Raw genomic sequence first — 20298 nt, 5'->3', positions numbered from 1 at the left:
TACTACACAGAAAGAACAGAGCTGAAAGGGTAGGTGACATGAGTGGAGTGACTGGAGAGAAAAGAACATGATTACAGTGTTTAGAAAGAGATGAAAATACGTAATTTTCAAATGTGAAGATAACTGCTTCTTTATAACATTCTTTCATTGTAAAAAAAAAAAAAAAAAAACTGACCGTATCAGAAATGCTTATCCACTTTTATCTGGTTCATATCCAGCAGGTGTAGCAGTCACTAAGAATCTGATAGCTATTTTCAGATTTCATATGATTCAAGTTTTCCACATGAAAAAAGCATTTCCAGAATATTTTTTTAACATTCTGTGCATAAAAATGGTAGATATTGAACATGCAAACCACTCATTAGAGGTGTGAGACCTGGTAAAATTAGAACTCAGAATTAGATTGGATGCAAGCAGAGAAAGATGGTTGTTGAAAAGCTTAGATTATATAGAAGATTTGTCAGACTTTCTGAATATAGTAGGAATGCTGGATAAAATCAAGCACCTTAATTTCTTTCCAAACTGATTCTCCAAGACAGATTTTCTAATCAATACATTAGTCTTCTCTCTTATGAAAATTGCCACAAGGAGTGTAATATTTTCTTCTAATTAAAAAAAAAAATCCAGAGCTTCTGAGTTTTTATAAAGAAAATAAGAAACCACAGGACAGTAGCACTTCTTTGCTTTCAGTTGATGAAAATTAATTCAGAATAGTTTATCCTTTTTTTTTTCTTTTCCCCAGTTAAAATCAGTAGCAGAATGCCCATTTGCTTCATAAATGTTACATTGCCATTGCTTTTCATTGCTCTGTTTGGTCAAGGATACATTAATGATAAAACAGACATGCTATTCAACAATGAAAGCCAATCTTCTTTTACCTTTCAGATACTTAATATATGTGACAGTTAACAAGTTAATTTAAAGTCTGCCTGTAAAATGTCTTTTATTTTTTATGAAAGAAACAAAGATGTTCCATTACTTATTGCTTTGAATATTGGTAACATTAAAAATGCAGTTGCACAATAAAAATAACATCTGAAAATAATAATTTCCTTAAATAGTTTTTAAAATACATGGTGTATTTTGGATAGGATAGTTAGGTAGCAAATATGCCTCACTGGAGTTTGTTTTCTAACACTTAGGGTTTAATAACATCATGAGTTCAGCCTTTGGCAGGCAATGCCAAACCAGAGTTTCACTCTATAAACTAAACTTAGTAAATCTCCAAAAGTAATTTGATTCCAGAAGTGTGAATTAAAAAATAAGCGAGAAAGTTCATTTAAATTGAGGATATGATAATACAACGTAGGGAATTTGCTGTAGCCAAGAGCAGGAATATCAAAATCAGACTGAGACAGTTAGGGCATGGGGCCTAAAAGGGTTATTTCAAAAGCTTTGGCATATAACTGAGATAGAAATACATTAGTGAAACCAGAGAAATAGGATATAATCAAGACAGTGATGTTAATGTTGAAAAATGGTGCAAGCTGCCTGATTAGAGAAAAATGTTTTTGATAAGCCTGAAGATGAACACACATGGTGTTCAGAATGAGAGATGGAAATTACAAAACCACTGAAGTTACAGCCCTTGATGACTATTTCAAGATACAGGTTTTGCCAAGGTAATAGGAAATTCCTTCTAAGTGTTCTTGTGCTAAGATTTTTATTTAAAATATAATCATTAAATTGGAAAGCCAATTTAGAAATATTTTTTGAATGTTTAATCTAGAAAATATTCCCCCAGTGTTGCGTAGAGTGAAATCTGTGCTATCTCTTACTAGTCTCATCTGTTCAGTAACATAATAAAAGCTATTGGCTTCTGCATCAAGCAGGGGTTGCAAGACACAACAGTGTCTTCAGCTCCTTCTGATACCAATGGAAATTCCTACTGCCACAGCAGGTCACATCTACCATGTCCTCTTACATAATCATTCTCTAAAGAAAAGGGCACTCAATTTCCTATGTAGTTTACAAAAAATAGAAATATTGTGAAATATTTTAATAATACCTATTTGTAGATTTTTTTTATCTCTATCTTTAAAACTGTGCACTGGAGTACAACACTTTAAAAGCTACTTTCTTGATTCAAGGTTCTTACTGTGATTTCAGTTAGATGATAAAGGAAGGATGTTAAACAGCTGTAAAAATGTATGTCCATCGAATTATATCAGCTAGGTTTTAAATTCATCATATTTCTTGGTTTGAAGTGAAGAAGAAAAAATTGATACTGTTTTTCAAGTTACTGATTCTGTGATATCTACAGAGAATAGAAACAAAAGAGATGTTATTAAAAATAGAAGGTGCAGCATTTATTTTAGCCAGAAATAATAATGTTGGAGTATAAGTGTCTTAGAATAATCCTTATATTACTATTCAGACTTTCATAAACTATTTGCCTTTGCTGCTGAAGTACAGAAAGGAGAGGACAGGACAGGACAGAACAGGAAATTATATTCTGTTTTTAAGAAATGATCACACATCCATTCTCATTTTGATGGCTTTCAACATGCTGACATTCTAGACTTCAGTAGTCTCTGTAGAGTTATTGTGGTCTGATAGCACAGCTTACACAATCCTTTGTTCCTCTTAACCGTAGAAGCTATTTTTCCCCCAGTCCTACTACTGTGTCCTTCCTTAATGTACTGTTTTCTTTCTGTTAATTTCCTTCTTCCTCATTTCTTGAAGTTGTTTGTTCCTTTGTCATACTACTCAAGACTGCAGCTGTGGGACCATGCAATGCTTCCTGACCAGAAGGCTTGCCTTTTTTAGCCAGGATCCATCAGATTCTTCAGTATAGCTTGTGGAATCACAGAAGGCCAATTTGCATACATGCGTTTCTCACCAGAGGAATTTACAATGTACAGTCTTCACAGCAAGTGAATTTTCTGTCTTAACGAGACACATGTTACTGGGAACTGTTGTCTTTGAGCCTCTGCTATGCCTAGAGTAAACCAAGACAGAAAACACAGGATCCAAGCATTGCTGGTTGAGGGTGTCTTAGTGCATTAAAGAGAATCAAACTCTAAGTCATCTATATGTGTCACCAGTTACTTGTTTACCTATACAGAAAAACTAGTTTACCTATACAAAAAACTAGTACTTCCAAGTTTGGCTAGGGAGGTTTAACCAGGATTATGTACTGTTCTCAATTGTCTTTAAAGGACAAATATTAAATATTTATGTAAACTTATTTGATAAATACATGAAATCATTTTATGATGCCTAAATTAAAATTGTAACTGAAGATCCCATTTTCAGCAAATTATAAGATATCTCATAAGAATAGGTGTACTGGAATAGACTAAAGGTCTATCCTCCTATTATTGTTCCTCTGGCTAGGTTAAACAATGAGGAATTGATGAATGGTGATGAAAGAGTATTAGAACAGGGCAAGCATATTGCTATACTTTCCAGGTATATTCTCTCAGCATCCATGGACCTGTGGTTCGATGATCTCTGTGGGCAAATGTGGTATCTTTGAGTTTACTTGACTTTACTGTATTATTCTTCTAAGAATCTGACATTATTTAAACATACTCTGTAAGTTTACACACTTTTTATGTGGCAACCTGGAACAGTAAGTTCCATTGTCTGATTACAAGTCTATAAGATTATAAGTCTAAAGATTTCCTTGACTTTGAATATGCCATATGATAATTTTATTTAATGTTCTCTAGTTCTTTTATTATGAGACAGTGAATAATAGCAGCCCATTCACTTCTGCCATGTCTCTCATGATTTTAATTAACTCTATTGCCTTCCCTCTTAGTCATCTCTTGTTCTGACTGAAGAACCCTAGTCTATTTACATACCTTCTGACTTCTTTATTTCTCTTCTCTCTACCTTTCCATTTTATTACTTTCTTTTGTGATGAAAGGAGAAGAACGCAAACATTGCTGAAGATAACTCAGTATCATGACAACCTTATGCAACTGCTTGCAGTTGGCTTTCATTTATTATCCTGAGTATTTTAATACTGTAAGCAAATTTGAACACCTCCATTTCTAGTTGCAAATAAGCTGGATAGTGCAAACTGTGTGACAGCTGTTCTAGGATCAGACTGTGAATGTTCCTCCAGAGAGAAAACTGAATAATTTATTTCTATCCTTTACTGGTTATCCTTTAACCATCTACTGACGGCTGAGAGAACTTTCCCTCTTACTCTAAACACAGTTTTTTGTTTTGATTTTTTTTTCAAACATCTTCAGAAAAAATCTTCCTCATTGTTTGACCTATGTCAGAGAAACAATAATAGGAGGATAGACCTTTAGTCTATTCCAGTACACCTATTCTTATGAGATATCTTATAATTTGCTGAAAATGGGATCTTCAGTTACAATTTTAATTTAGACATCATAAAATGATTTCATGTATTTATCAAATAAGTTTACATAAATATTTAATATTTGTCCTTTAAAGACAATTGAGAACAGTACATAATCCTGGTTAAACTACCCTAGCCAAACTTGGAACTACCAGTTTTTTGCAGTGGTACTCTTTCATCACAGAGCCTGTTTAGAGCATAATTTATTTCATGGGCTTACTTTTCATGCCTTGCATAGGAGTCTGCCAAGACCAGTTCAGTTTATGACTGGCCTCTGTGAACAAGTACAAGCAAAGATGCCTTCTGTCTTCATCACCAACAGGAATTAGCAAGTATCTTTATGTGCATTTTACTGGAAGTGGAGAGTGATCCTGGCCAGCTTTGCCTAGTAGAATGATAAAAAATAGTTACGACTGAACAATGACCAGTAAAATTTATTTTCTTCATAATTAGCTGTGAACTAATTATGTTTAGTAGTGGTTATGTCAAACATGCTTCCCCACTATACTTCCCTAGTTCAGTTAGCACTAAAATGTACTGCATAATAGAGCAGTTTGTAATGACGTAGCTCCTAAAGAGTCTAAGATCTGCTGCTGTAAACACATCTTGAAAGTTATGTTTGCTCACTGTTCAGAGCTTTGATTTTAATACCACACAGAAATCCCATTTACTTTAAGAATAAAGAATTTGTGGCTGACAAAAAGTTGTAGAGAATGGCTTCACAAAATGTTTTGGGTTGGAAGGGACCCTGAAGGATCATGTGGTCCAAATCCATGCCATGGGCAGGGACAACTCACACTAGACCAGGTTGCTCAAAGCCCCATCCAGCCTGACTTTGAACACTTCTAGGGATGGGGCATCCACAGCTTCTCAGGGCAACCTGTTCCATTCAGTTATCAGAGAACAAAGTAGTATGAACATGTACCCTTTTCTGCTACCTAACATGACCTTGATTTCTTTTTCATGCCTCTCTAACAGTGGAACAGACAGTTCCACTCTGTTCAAAAATTTGGACATGAATATGAGTTCAGATTGATCCTAGAGCACTTGTTGAAAGAAACAGAAAGCTGTTAAGATTTCTTGAGGAATTTGGTATTTGCATAGCATAACTATATGAAGTGAAACAAAATATTTTTGGATAAGGCAGAGTTTTGTAGATCCCTAAAAGTGAAAACAAAAGTTGAGATTTGAATTTGTTGAAGGTACAAAAGAGGAAACACAAAAATAATCAAGGTGGAGTGAGAATAATAAGAAAAAAAAAGTGATAATATTTAGATTAGATCAGAGCTGGGATAAGGAGCTTCTCCAAGGAGCAAGAGATGATCAAACAGCAGAGTAAAGTCGGGATATCTCAGAGACTTTTGGTGAGTCTGGGTAGATAAGGTTGTAGAATGGATAAGGATGATAGAGTAGATAAGGATGGCAGATACTTTTTCTGAGTAGATAAGGATAGGTATTTGAAATGGCATCAGAAAAAGTCAGAGATAACTATCATTGCACATTTAGTGAAGGATTAAAGGAAGAATTTTTCAACAGTTCATAAAGAGTTTATCTGTTTTAAATTTAAATAGTTTCTTTCTTGATAATCTTTTAGGTAACTTCTCTTTGTGAAAATTTATTTTTAATCTTCCAGTGAATAAATATGGTGGCTTTTCAGACAGCTAGTTCTTTAAAACCTTGGCCAGCTTTCTAAAAAATGGTTAAGTAATGCCAGTATCAGAAAACTTTCAGTTCCAGAAAACTATGCCAGCTTTCTCAAGATATGGTCTTGTGTATTTTTCCTTCTCTGTAAAAATTAGTATTTCTTTTGTTTGCTCAAATGAGAATTAGGAATCTTCTGAATTGACATTGGCTATAAAACTGAATATAAATCTGCTTGAAGACAATGGCATGGCTCCAAGATAGGTCATTCACGAGTTTGTCTGAAGGAATTACGGGAGGCATGCTGCCAGACAGCTAGATTTGCAAACATAAACTAAAGGCTTTGCATAAATATACGCTTTGTCTTAAAGCAGGGTTTGGTGAGGCTCCAGAATGCCTACACTCTATGTTGCCTCTGGCCTTTGCTGTCAGATCAACCCTGTCTTTAAACAAGTAGAGCCAATTCATTATCTTGTTATAAGAAAGTATTTGCATTACTGTTACCTCATTGTCTTCCAATAAAATTGGCTTAAAACATTGAAGCCTTAAGCACTGAAAAGCCTGTGGACAGTGGTATATAACAAAATTTTTCAAAGTTTATATTAAATGATCTTTAGTATTATATCTAATGAGGAAGGAGGGGTGAAACTAGCAGAAGGTGATGTCATTACAGCAACATGATGTAAAAGGTTGAAGAGTTTTATAATAATTTAGCAAGAGTTGATTATATCTGAAATATAGTATTTTATCAGTTGGGGAGATGACAAAAGTGGCCAAAAAAAAAAAAAAACGGAAAAAAAAAAACAACAAACAAAAAAACCTTGCAATATGATTTTTGGAGCTGTTCAGTGATAAGAAAGTAGGAGCAATGCAAAAAAGTGCCAACAATGAACAGCGTTTGAGACTGTGAAGAGACAGGGGAAGAGAAATGAACAACAGATACAAGGGAATTTATAAGAAAATTTATATTGAGTCAGAATATTCTGAATTTTTTAAAATAAATTTCTCATGTTGTTTATTGATACATATGCTCAGAAAATTAAATGTTACAAATTGCTGTTTGACATTCCCTGTTTTGGGTTGTCTGCACTGTCATGGCAAGAAGAGAGGTTGTCCACAAGTTAAACTCACTGTTAAGATACAGTTTGTCTACACAAAAATGAAAAAAAAAAAAAAAAAAAAGGATTAAGAATACCCATCTTAAGGGTAAATATATAAAAATTATGGTGACTATCATATGTATGTTAAAATTACACATATAAGCTTACTTTGAAAATGTGCCCTTTAAAATTAAAGGAAGATGTTGGTTTGGGTCCAGAATATATGTAAACTGTGTATTTAGATCCATAACAATATCTCACAGAGACAGCGTACACCCTCATTTCTTGGTATTGGTTACAAAGACTGCATGGATTGCAGTCAGAAGTACCAGGATGGTGAAAGGAAAGGAAGTTAAAGAAGCCAATGATTCATTTTACAGAGCTCGGTTGCACCTTGAAAAACAAGGACATACATTTCAATTACTGCATATTACTTTTATTGCATTGCCCTTAATTGAATTTTGAAATAAAGTGTTTTTAAAGTAGGAGGGTGGGTTTTGTTGTAAATCATTTTTAAAAGCTGTTGTATGTATGATGTCCTCCTACCTGTTTGATACTTAGTCTGTTATGGTTTAGGGGAAGGAAAAAAAAGCAAGTAAATAAAGCATTTATTGACTTAAAAAAAAAATCTGCTTGCAGACTGGCTATCAAAAATTTTTTCACAACTCACACAGTCAAATGACTGTGGAGTGTGAGATCAATTGCCACTGTTTTAGTATGCATCCCAGCACTTAGACTAGCCAATTAGCTTGTATTTGTGAGTATTGGTAATTACTGAACAATCACAGATGTCTGGACAGAGACAGACTATGTTTTCAAAGATCATTCTGCCCGCCCACAATCTTCTTGCTTCTTGATTCATTTACTTCCAGGGAAATAAACACCCCAAGATAGACAATGCAAGTTATTCTAGCTTTGGTTTTAGGAAGGTGACTGGGCACAGTAGTTGTTGAATATTTTACATAAATTTGGTAAATAGAATAAATTAAAAAATTAACAAAAATCTTAGTTAGGCATAATACTCAATGTGAAAATGTGTTTGCTTTCATTTAATGTGGCTTTATGGATTTTCTTATTAGTTTTTAGAGCTTTTTCTTGTTTTACTTTCCAATAACTTGATTATTTGATTAGATATACCAGCTTGCTTTATGGTTTGTGTTTTAATTGGTAAGAGCTGAATTCTTTATCTATAAAATAGTAAGAGGTAACTGTCTTCATGATTTTTAATTTGGTTCAGAATATTTGTGTTCATTTATGACACAGGCACTATATTTATATATTTCAACTCAAATTAATGGTATGAAGAGTAGCTATGCAAAAAACTTAAACTGTAAATAATATCCACCAAATTCCAATAAGCCTTCTTTTAATGGAAAAAATATATATATATATATCCTCTCCTATTCCTATCCAGAGTAAGATCTCTTTGTGATGTGTAAATATTTGTAATTTTTGATTGAATGAAACTTACAGTATTTCAAACCAGAAAAATTCTCCAAATGAGATATTTCTTCCTTTCTGTCCAAAAGGCCTGAGAGGTGTTACCCTCAGTGATTAACAATAAATGGTCCAAAGAAATGCTGAATTCAAGCAGGGCTTCTGAGAATTAATATGCAGTATAAAAGCTTAGAGCCTAGGTTTATCGAGAACCTAATTTATCTAGATTACATATATCTGTATAAAAAGTCAGAGAATAGCTTAAAAAAAAAAAAGAATAAATTATCATATTTTGAATTTTGAAAAAAAAATTTGAGAGGTGTAGCAGCATGAAATACTCATAAGAAATGTAATGCTACAAGAACTTCTATAAATTATTTTGTTTATTTTTTCTTCTAAGTGCTAAGTAATGTCTGGTTCATTTGTGTATATTCTTTTTTCAGATCCATGTAGGATTTATAAAGTTTTAAGAGAGTACAAAGGATTCTTAGATAGCAGTGTCAGTAGTTACACTGGTAACTGATCAGCAAGAAGACTATTTGACTGGAGATTGATTCTGTAGGACAACAGTTTATATAAACTTCTTGCTCCAACAGATCATTTTGGGATTTCTGCACAATTTTGTCTGTACATGGTGTTCTTTTTCTTATACTAAATGACTTATGAAAGACACAAGAAAAAAAAAAATCTAGTTACAACAGTGGAGAGATAACAGTGGTTCCTAACTACTCAGACTTATAAAAAGGAGTGTTCACTATACAATGAAATCTTATGTCCCTTGTGAAAGGCCACAGCTTTTTCAGACTTTCACAGTAATTGGTTCTTTTCCATACCCTTGGCAGACAAGATTTTGGACATCTTGAAAAGTAGTTACTGTATACTGCCTGCTAAATTGCCTGTATGCTGCTGGTTTGTTTGTGTACGGAAGAACTGTGCATCACATGCAAAGTGGGTTCAATAAATCAGCTTTTATGGATGTGCAAATAACTGCTTACACACAATTTATCTGTCTAGGACTGTCACAGATTTCAGCATTTAAACCAAAAGCTCTATAAAAGCCCTACAGCGAGTAAGACAGACATCATAGTGAATATAAAAATGGTTTCAGATAAGGATTATGTCCAGCTTAAGTACAGCTTATTTCCAGGTTTTTTAAAGCCCAGATGCTAGCAGAAAGCAGGACCTGGTTTTTCAGGATGGAACAGGATTAATTCAGGATGTTTAGGCCATTATAAAATTTCAGTCACACATAGGCATAAGGTGCGGCAGCCAGTGAGAGCCCACAGGTGAAATTAGAAGGGCAAGAGCAGTGAAGTATTAAAAGAGAGCAAAGGAAAAGTGAGAGGAAGGTAGGAGTAAGATGGGGATGAGTTTGGGGAAGATGATTTGACTTAGCAGTGAAAAAGGCCTTGAAGCAGGATGGTAGAAATTTTAGTGTAGGAAATCAAAAGTTCCAGTGTGCATCCTGGGGCACAAGGAGTTTGGAATTCAAGGGCTTTCTGTAGAAAAGAATGATATTTTGACCTCTGAGACAACAGGTGTGCAGAGCTGAAATATCTCAGGCAGGAAGGTATGGAAGTTCAAGCTTTTCATGCAGGAAAAGCTAAAACTCTGGATCTGAGAAGTATGATGATTGTGGTGAGTGACCTTGGTTTGGAGAAGGAACTAAATGTTGTGTTGAGTTTGACTGACTTAGAGCCTGAGAGATGAGATTGGGAGTCAGTGGGACACACTTGCGGGCATTTACACAGGATGACTGCCATCTTCTCATAAACCTCTCTAGCAATACATGCTCTTTTCTTTATTGGAAATACAGAACTCATCGCTAATTTTAAGTAGTAAGTCTTACAATTTAGCTATTATACTAGCTATAACCAGAATATGAAACCGCATCATATGCATATGGGAGAAGGCTGGTATGAATGTAAGAAGTTTGGGATGATACCTCATCTGTGAAAGCAGATAAAAATACTGTATCCTTAAAAAAAAAAAAAAAGTACAGGGCTAACACTGAGAAATTTCATGTGGGAAACGGTGAAGCAGAAGCAGATGCTTCATGAAATAAAGTCCTCTTTCAGGCAGAGCACACAGAAAGGAAAACAAACCAAGACAGAAGATGAAAAATATGCTATAGAAGAATATATCAAACTGCACTGGATGGTTGGAATCCCACAGCAGTTTGTTCAGGACATTCATCGGTGACTTTGAAAATGAATACAGAGTGAATTGATAAAGTTTACTTGTGATACAAAATTGTGTAGTTCACCGATGAAGTAAATAGGAACTTGACGTCTAAGAGTTCTCTCTATCAGTGACTTCGAAGAGGCAGCAGAATGCCCTGTCTTCAGGTCTGCAGATGACAGTAAATTGACGGACCATTTGACAGATTCAAAGGCAGGGCTGCCATTCAGAGAGACTTAGATGGGCTGAAGGAATGGGCTGAAAGGAACCTTGCGAAATTCAACAACAAATGCACTGTCCTTCACCTGCGAGGGAGAAGGCCCTGGCAGTGAGACAGGCTGGGTACTCACTGAGGAGCTGCACTCTGGAAAGGGCCCGGTCGTCGTGTCGGAGAGCAAGCTGAGCACCAGCTGGCAGTGTGCCCTGGCAGCAAAGAAGCCCAACAGTACTCTGAGCTGTATAAACAGGAGCATAGCCAATAGATGAGGGAAGTTGTTATCCCCCGCTATTCAGCAGGCCACACCTACAATACTGCATTTTGGTGCCCCCAGTTGGGCAAAAAACCTTTGGAAGGAAGTTGATAAATTAGAGCAGGCTTAGCAGAGGGACACCAAGTTGTTCAGGGGGCTGGAGCAACCTGGTCTGCAAGGAGAGGCTGCAGGAACTGGGGTTGTTTAGTTTGGAAAAGGGAGGGCTTTCAGGGGTATGTCAAGGCAACACTGCCATACCTTTAAGAAGGCCACCATGAGGAGAGAGCCACTTCTTCAGAGTGCTGCCTGACGGATGAGGACATGAGAGGTTCAGACTGCAATTAAGACAAATGTTTTCACTACGAGGACATGTGAGTGGTGGAGCAGCTGCCCGCAGAGGCTATGCAGTCTCTTGAGCTGTAAATAAAGTATTGCCTTTTGAGAGATCTGGTTAATGTTGTGGTTAGTTTTCTGAAAATATTCAATGTATAGCCATAGTCAGAAAGCAAATAGGAATTATTACATTCATAACCAAATGGAAAACAACGTGTTGTTACCTAGATTTGTGGTGATCCCACATCTCTAATTTTGGATATAATTTTGAATTCCATTATCTTGAAGGATAATGCAGAGTGAGGCATAATACAGAAAGAATGCACTGAATTTTGAAAGCTTTTTCTACGCAGAGGAAGTCTTAAACTTTTTCATTTGGAAAAGATATTACAGAAAATGTTCAAGAGGTCTCTAAAATTATGAATGGCATAAAGATGTTTTAGGAGAGATTGTTCACTGTCTCAGAAGTGTTCTTACATTTGCAATTAAATCAGCCATAATAGATAGGGCAAAACAGTTGTCACTGAGGACCATACGTCTACGTTTGCATTTTAGGGAAGAGAGGAATTGCTTACTTCTGATCCCATGGACTGAATGCCCATTAGTGGTTGGAGCACATTACCAGTGCATATCAGAGCTCCTGGAGCTCATCTTCTGGTTTAGTTTCACCCAAAGTGAAATCAATTTATTTGCTCTGAGATTACTCTGCTAAGGGACAAAAAGTGCAGTAAGTGGGGTCAATGTGAGATCTGATTGAAAAGTACTCATATGCTTTCAGGCATTTCAGGAAAGAAAGTCCTGTCAATGATATTTTAATGCATTGTTCTGAGCACAACTTCCAAAGTACTGGGGCCCTCAGCTGCTGGTTTCTGCAAGGATGCACAGGGGAAGGTGTCAATCCATTCTTGCCTTTTTTCTTAGCCTATCAGATCTGTCTGTTTGCTGCTGGTCATATTAGAAGTAGGAGACTGGGTTAAAATGACTTTGGTATTTGATACATTTGTTCTCAGGTAATTTAATCTTACATGAGCACTTACAAGATAAAAGGTTAATGTAACTTGCAGGTTATAAATGCACACTTTCAAAGTAAATTTTTCCTTCTCACATCTTACCTTCTTCAGTCATAGCAAATTGAGTTCTGCCAACTTATAAAACCAAGAGGATATTTTAAACTGTTTGCAGTCTTATTTTGAGCTAGTATCTCAACAAGAGGCTGTAAAAACTTCGTCAGTGACACATGCAACAGAACATGCCTGTTCTGGTGAAAATCCTTTTTGATATGCACGCTTTCATTATAAAAGTGTGATGTGCACACAACGTTGTTTTTGTTATCCAGCAACAGGTTTCCACTAGCAGTCTGTCAAACTCTGGACACTGTGCATGCATATGCATGTAATTTGACTGGACATTCTTGTTCAGGATATAGCAACACAGGCATGCACAAAAAATTAAGGAAGGTATATGTTTTAATAAATATATGCCTATGTAGAAATGATTTAGGGAATGTAATTGCCAAATAAGGTAGAGTTTGCTTTTTAAAAAAGAAGAAAATATGTTAGGAGTGTTTTGGATCTCTATCAGCTCTTCTGCTTCCTTATTCAACCCCATACTACATGTTGCTTTACAGTTTATAAGGAACTTTACAGCTCTCAGTTTTTATCTGCAGATGGCTAGAATGAGATGCAGAGACAGCATATTTCAACTCTAGCTGGAGAGAGAGACATCTGAAGGTAATTTTCATGTCACAACTTACTGAAGACAGTAGTCACAGTATGGATCATCATGTCTGCAGTAAACTTTGTGCATGATCATATAGGGTTTCTAAATTTGACCTGCTTCAGTACTGTAGCTTTTTTTGTAATATAATTCGGGATAAAGAAAGTTCTTGTCCTTTGTTAGCCTCTGTTAAGTTCAAGAATTCAGTTTACAGAAGAGTTGTACTATTTACATTTTCACCTGAAGTTTAATCATTTAACAGATGGTAAATAGATCTAAAATCTATCCATATAAGCAGCTGTCAGCGTTCAATAGCTTTACTCACACTTATGGAAACCACAGAGATTACACATCTTGTACACTAAGCAGCTACTGACTGTATACATATCTTTAATAGAGCACCAGCAGTTTTTCTGTGGCTTTCTATAGCAATAGCAATTAGAGAATAGTTAGTTTCCTATACTGAAACTGCTGTTCTTGAATGTAGAATAATTACATTACAAAGTCTAATCCATGATAAACGCAGTGCATGTTTGCTTAAGGTGAATTGCACAGACATACAAATCAAGGATAATGTTTGTTTAAATCCTCTAGAAGGTGAGGAATATCTCGTCAAAACTAATGCAGCTACATGTTTACATAATTCCTCTGATTAGGAGATGTTCCCAAACTGTTGATCCAAAAACAGCCTCCAGCATTTTGTGTTATCTTCACAGTAAGTATAAAAATAAATAAAAAGAAATCACGGGTAGCAGTCTTGACTAAGACCCTCCAGAGAGGATAGTATACACTAAAATTGATGTGTAAAAGGGAAAGCGAATGATACAGCACTAGTGTTAAAATCTAATGTCATTTGCAAATTAAATTTAAAAAAAATAGAACAACACAAATCCACATCTGTATTTTACAATAATGTTCAACGAGTGTTAGAAAAGAAGTTAAGGAAAACTGAAATCAAGACAGTTTTTTTAATGAGTATTTTTCAAGTGAATTACATCTTGATAGATAATTAAAGAAGACTCACATTTTTCAGAATTCAATTACTGAATTACTGATATTATTTTTAATTAATCAAAGATATTATTTCAAATTAACATAATTTGAAATTAACATAATCACAGTATCACAGATTTCTAGGTTGGAAGAGACCTCAAGATCGTCAAGTCCAACCTCCGACCTAACACTAAGTACTCCACTAAACCATATCGCTAAGCTCTACATCTAAACGTCTTTTAAAGACCTCCAGGGATGGTGACTCAACCACCTCCCTGGGCAGCCCGTTCCAATACTTAATAACCCTTTCGGTAAAGAAGTACTTCCTAACATCCAACCTAAAACTCCCCTGGTGCAACTTTCGCCCATTCCCCCTCGTCCTGTCACCAGGCACGTAGGAGAACAGACCAACCCCCACCTCTTTACAGCCTCCTTTAAGGTAACTGTAGAGAGCGATAAGGTCGCCCCTGAGCCTCCTCTTCTCCAGGCTGAACAATCCCAGCTCCCTCAGCCGCTCCTCGTAAGACTTGTTCTCCAGACCCCTCACCAGCTTGGTCGCCCTTCTCTGGACTCGCTCGAGCACGTCCATGTCCTTCCTGTAGCGAGGGGCCCAAAACTGAACACAGTACTCAAGGTGCGGCCTCACCAGAGCCGAGTACAGGGGGACAATCACTTCCCTAGACCTGCTGGCCACACTGCTTCTGATACAGGCCAGGATGCTGTTGGCCTTCTTGGCCACCTGGGCACACTGCTGGCTCATATTCAGCCGACTATCAACCAATACTCCCAGGTCCTTCTCTGCCAGGCAGCTTTCTAACCACTCATCTCCCAGCCTGTAGCTCTGCTTGGGGTTGTTGCGCCCCAGGTGCAGGACCCGGCACTTGGCCTTGTTGAACTTCATACAGCTGACCTCAGCCCATCGCTCCAGCCTATCCAGATCCTCCTGCAGAGCCTTCCTGCCCTCGAGCAGATCGACACACGCACTTAGCTTGGTGTCATCTGCAAACTTACTGAGGGTGCACTGGACACCCTCATCCAGATCATCAATAAAGATATTAAAGAGGACCGGCCCCAGTACCGAGCCCTGGGGGACACCACTAGTGACCGGCCTCCAACCAGATTTGACTCCATTCACCACAACTCTCTGGGCCCGGCTATCCAGCCAGTTCCTAACCCAGCAAAGCATACGCCAGTCCAAGCCCCGAGCAGCCAGTTTCTTGAGGAGAATGTTGTGGGGAACGGTGTCAAAAGCCTTACTGAGGTCAAGGTAAACCACATCCACAGCCTTTCCCTCATCCACCAAGCGCGTCACTTGGTCATAGAAGGAGATCAGGTTCGTCAAGCAGGACCTGCCTTTCATAAACCCATGCTGACTGGGCCTGATCGCCTGCTTGCCCTGCAAGTGCCGCGTGATGACCCTCAAGATAATCTGCTCCATGAGCTTTCCTGGCACTGAGGTCAAACTGACAGGCCTATAGTTCCCCGGGTCTGCCCTGCGGCCCTTCTTATAGATGGGCGTCACATTGGCTAGCCGCCACTCGACTGGGACCTCCCCCGATAGCCAGGACTGCCGATAAATGATGGAAAGCGGCTCGGCCAGCTCCTCCGCCAGTTCTTTCAGTACCCTCGGGTGCATCCCATCCGGCCCCATCGACTTGCGCACATCCAAGCTCCGTAGCAGGTCGCCAACCATTTCCTCACGGATAGCGAAGGCCACATCCTGCTCCCCATCCCCTTCCACCAGCTCAAGGCACTGGGTATCCAGAGAACAACCGGTATTGCCGCTAAAGACTGAGGCAAAGGCGGCATTAAGCACCTCAGCCTTTTCCTCATCCTTAATAACTAGGTTTCCCTTCGCATCCAGTAAAGGATGGAGATTCTCCTTAGTCCTCCGTTTCGCGTTGATATATTTGTAAAAGGATTTTTTGTTGTCTTTAATGGCAGTAGCCAGGTTGAGCTCCAGATGAGCTTTGGCCTTTCTAATTTTCTCCCTGCACAGCCTCGCTACATCCTTGTAGTCCTCCTCAGTGGCCCGCCCTTTTTTCCAAAGATTATAAACCCTCTTTTTTCTGCTAAGCACAAGCCGCAACTCTCTGTTGAGCCAGGCCGGTCTTCTTCCACGCCGGCTCATCTTTGGGCACGTGGGGACGGACCGCTCCTGTGCCATCACGATTTCCTTCTTGAGGAGCGCCCAGCCTTCCTGGACTCCTCTGCCCTTCAGAACCGCCTCCCAAGGGACTCAGCCAACCAGCGTCCTGAGCAGCTCAAAGTCAGCCCTCCGGAAGTCCAAGACAGCAGTTTTACTGGTCCCCTTCCTGGCCTCGCCAAGAATAGAGAACTCTACCATTTCGTGGTCACTCTGCCCAAGACAGCTTCCGACCACCACATCTCCCACCAGTCCTTCTCTGTTTGTGAAGAGAAGGTCTAGCGGGACACCACCCCTGGTAGGTTCACTGACCAGCTGCGTCAGGAAGCTATCTCCCACACTCTCCAGAAACCTCCTAGACTGCTTTCTCTGTGCCGTGTTGTGTTTCCAGGATATGTCCGGGAAGTTGAAGTCCCCCACGAGGACAAGCGCCGACAATTTTGCAACTTCTGTCAGTTGCCTATAAAACTCCTCATCCGTCTCCTCATCCTGGTTCGGCGGTCTATAACAGACCCCGACCAGGATGCTAGCCTTGCCGGCCTTCCCGCGGATCCTAACCCACAGGGATTCAACCTTGTCATTCCCAGCCTGGAGTTCCACAACATCAAAAGATTCTCTAATGTAGAGAGCCACGCCACCACCCCCTCTGTGCTGCCTGTCCCTCCTGAAGAGCCGATAGCCAGGCATTGCAGCACTCCAGTTGTGGGAGTGGTCCCACCACGTCTCCGTGATGGCAATGAAGTCGTAGCCTGCCTGCTGCACGATGGCTTCCAGCTCCTCCTGTTTGTTACCCATGCTGCGTGCATTAGTGTAGATGCACTTCAGCTGGGCCATTGCCTTATTCCCCGTCCTAGCCATTGTTTCCCCCGGCACAGCTCCAACAAGCCTTGTTTGAGCCCCGTCCCCCTTCTTACCTAGTTTAAAGCGCTCTCTATGAGTCCCGCCAGCTCCTGGCCTAGGATCCGTTTTCCCCTTGGAGATAGGGACCCGTCTGGGGCCATCAGGCCGGGTGCCGATTAAAGCTCCCCATGGTGAAAAAACCCAAAATTTCTGTGCTGGCACCAGCCTCTGAGCCACCTATTAACAACGCGAGCTTTCCGTGTCCTCTCCGTGCCTCTCCCTTCCCCCATAGGGATAGACAAAAACACCACCTGCACTCCCGCTCCCTCCACCAATCGTCCCAGCCCCCTATAGTCCTGTTTGATAGCCTTGAGGCTTCTCTTTTCAACATCATCACTGCCAATCTACATCATAACGTTAAAAAACAAGGAATTTTATAACATTGTTCTGGTTTAACCTGGTAGACAACTAAGTACCACACAGCCATCCACTTACTCCCCCCAGCCAACAGCCCCAGTTTTATTCTTCATCATGATGCCATATGGTATAGGACATCCCTTTGGCCAGCTCCTTGTGCACCCCCAGCCTCCTCCCTGGCAAGGTAGTATGAGAAACAGAAAAGTCCTTAACTTTTCAGCACTGCTTCGCAACCACTGGAGCATTGGTGTATCAGCATTATTCTCATCCCAAATCCAAAACAGCACCATACCAGCCACTAGGAAGAAAATTAACTCAATTCCATCTGAACCCAGGACAATACCCACCCCTTATTCCATACCATCCATGTAATGCCCTCATGCCCAGGTCTCATGTTTTGTAATACGTCCCAATTAATCACCACCACCCTCCTGTCCTTTGATATATACTCACAGATATCATTCCCTTAGTCTGGGAATATGGGCTATCCCTCTAAAATGTCTCCTGAGTACACTTAGTCCATGACTTTGGGATCTGTCTGTCATAACAGTCCTTCAGGGCAGGAGGGGTGGTGTTTGGTGATGGATTGTTGCATGCTGAGGCCAGCTCTGGTTTCATTGCCGCTGCACTTAAGCAGTCCTAGCGCCACTGCACTTTGCTTGGTTCCATCAACATTCATTTTTCACTAATCTGGGTGACTCTTACAGTAATACCATTGATGTGATGATACTAACCATAGCAGTGATGACATAGAGCATTATGTAGCAATTAATATTACAGAATCACAGAATCACAGAATTCAAATCATTGGCTATTCTCACCCAATGTCAAATCCCCATGAGGTATTATACATTGGAGTTCCCCATCCTTCCACATTACCCACCAAGTGCACCAAGGTCCTTGAGCAAAAGCAATCCCACAGATGGTGTTACCTTTGTCCAAGGCAGGAATAACCCAAGTGGTCTTCCCCAGCATGTTCTTGGTGTGCACGACAGGGAATTTATTCCCTTCTACAAGGTGATCACTGAGAGTTTTGATTGGGCAGGGCCAGCTCTATTGCCAGATACCCTATTGTTCACTAACCAACATCTGTTTAGAGGAGAAGAGTTTGGGCAGCTCAACAAAGACCTGTCATAATGATTGAGAGCAACCTGAAAACAGAACAAGTCAAGCAGGAGCTGCCTTGCCTCCTTGTCCTTCACAGGTGGGCCAGTTCTTCAGCCTTCACAACTCATATCCCAGACTCTTTTCTGTGCCACAGGCTGATGTCTCACACAGATTGTTAAAGGCTTCTTTAAACTCATGAGCAGCTTATCTTGGGGTATGCACGTAATACATTTAAATAGTATTTCTCTTACTACATAGGGAAGTCAGGAGGAATGGAAAGAAATGACCATTTGACAGGGCCCTGCAATGAAGATGTTCTTGGAGTATCACGGAGGCTGTGAAATACTGGGAGGTCTCTAACTCAGCTGCTTAGATTTCATCACACATCTCCAAAGTGACAGAGAGAAATTGAGAGTTTTCATGGAGACATGCAACAAAGATGATCAAACATGGAAAAGTCCTTCTTTGGAGAAAAGTTGCAGTGATTGACATTGTAGACGAAGTAATGAAACTTGCAAAATGGATGGGCCACCATGACTTGCCTTTTTTTTTTTTTTTTTTCTTTTTAATATATTTTTAGTAAAGTTCAAAAAAGTTCAAAGATATTAGGAAAAAAGCTTTAAATGATGAAATACATTTTCTGCTCAACTAGCATTTTCTGCTCATCCAGCCCTTGATTCTTCAGAGCTTTGACATTAAGAGCTTTACAGAATTCAAACTATGATTGCAGCTTTGCATATTTGAAAGTGTGGTACAAGTAACCTTTTTAAAACCTTTTTAAAAACCAAGAGTAACTACACAGAAATCCTGTTTGAGCACACAGCAAGCCTTTTGTTTTGGGGATAAAAATCAACTTCAAAATAGATTTTTTCAGATTAGATCAGATTGTTGTGTAAGTGTTGAACAGAGGTTTCTTTACACCTTTCTGTGTCACTTGTTACTTGTTACAAAGAGAAGCTGGATGGAGTATACCACTGGTCTGGTGTGGTATACCAGTCCCTGTGTTTTTTCATTGTGGATGTCCTCTCTGCTTTAGTTCTGCCAGTACAGTTATCATAATTGCTTACAAAAATAGTGTAGGTTACAAAGAAAGTTATACATGACTTAGCAGTTTAATCTAACTCAAAAACATGAAATCAAATGACTTACTTACTTAAAATTTTATTATTAGGAATTTGGTTTCCTAGTGGCATGCTGGATGCTGATCTTTTGTGGATTCCTTAGCATAGGTTGGTCTCACAACAGAAAAGTTTAAAATTAGAAGTGTGTGTGTCTAGATTTATTAAGCATATTGAGTTTTGTGTTTTCACACGGGGATTTTAATTGTACTTGAAAAGCTGTGTTTGTATCTGCGTCTATACATTTACTATGGGCACAAACAGAAATGTAAAAACTCAGTTTCTTGTACACATCATAGAGAGACATAGTATTAAAGCAAGCAGGATTTCTTTGAAGAGTGTTTTGAAAATTAATTCGAATACTAGAAATTGGAATTCAAATATATTTGCATTGTTGAACTGTGTGGGTACATATGTGGATGTAGCTAGGTTCCTGAAGAATTCTCAGAAGTAGACTTAAGGAATCCAGAGATAA

The 20298-nt window shown here is 38.9% G+C and overlaps 1 protein-coding gene across 2 annotated transcripts in view; it reads left to right on the top strand.

The window, feature by feature from the left end:
* Positions 1–20298, top strand: part of RNF180 (ring finger protein 180) — an 88278-nt gene that overhangs the window by 64555 nt on the left and 3425 nt on the right. The gene's annotated exons all lie outside the window — the stretch shown is intronic.

Source organism: Anser anser (genome assembly GCF_964211835.1).
Source record: "Anser anser genome assembly, chromosome: Z".
NCBI classification, from domain to species: Eukaryota; Metazoa; Chordata; class Aves; order Anseriformes; family Anatidae; genus Anser; species Anser anser.
The sequence above is the reverse complement of the archived record's forward strand: the minus strand, read 5'-3'. Positions and strand labels throughout refer to the sequence as shown.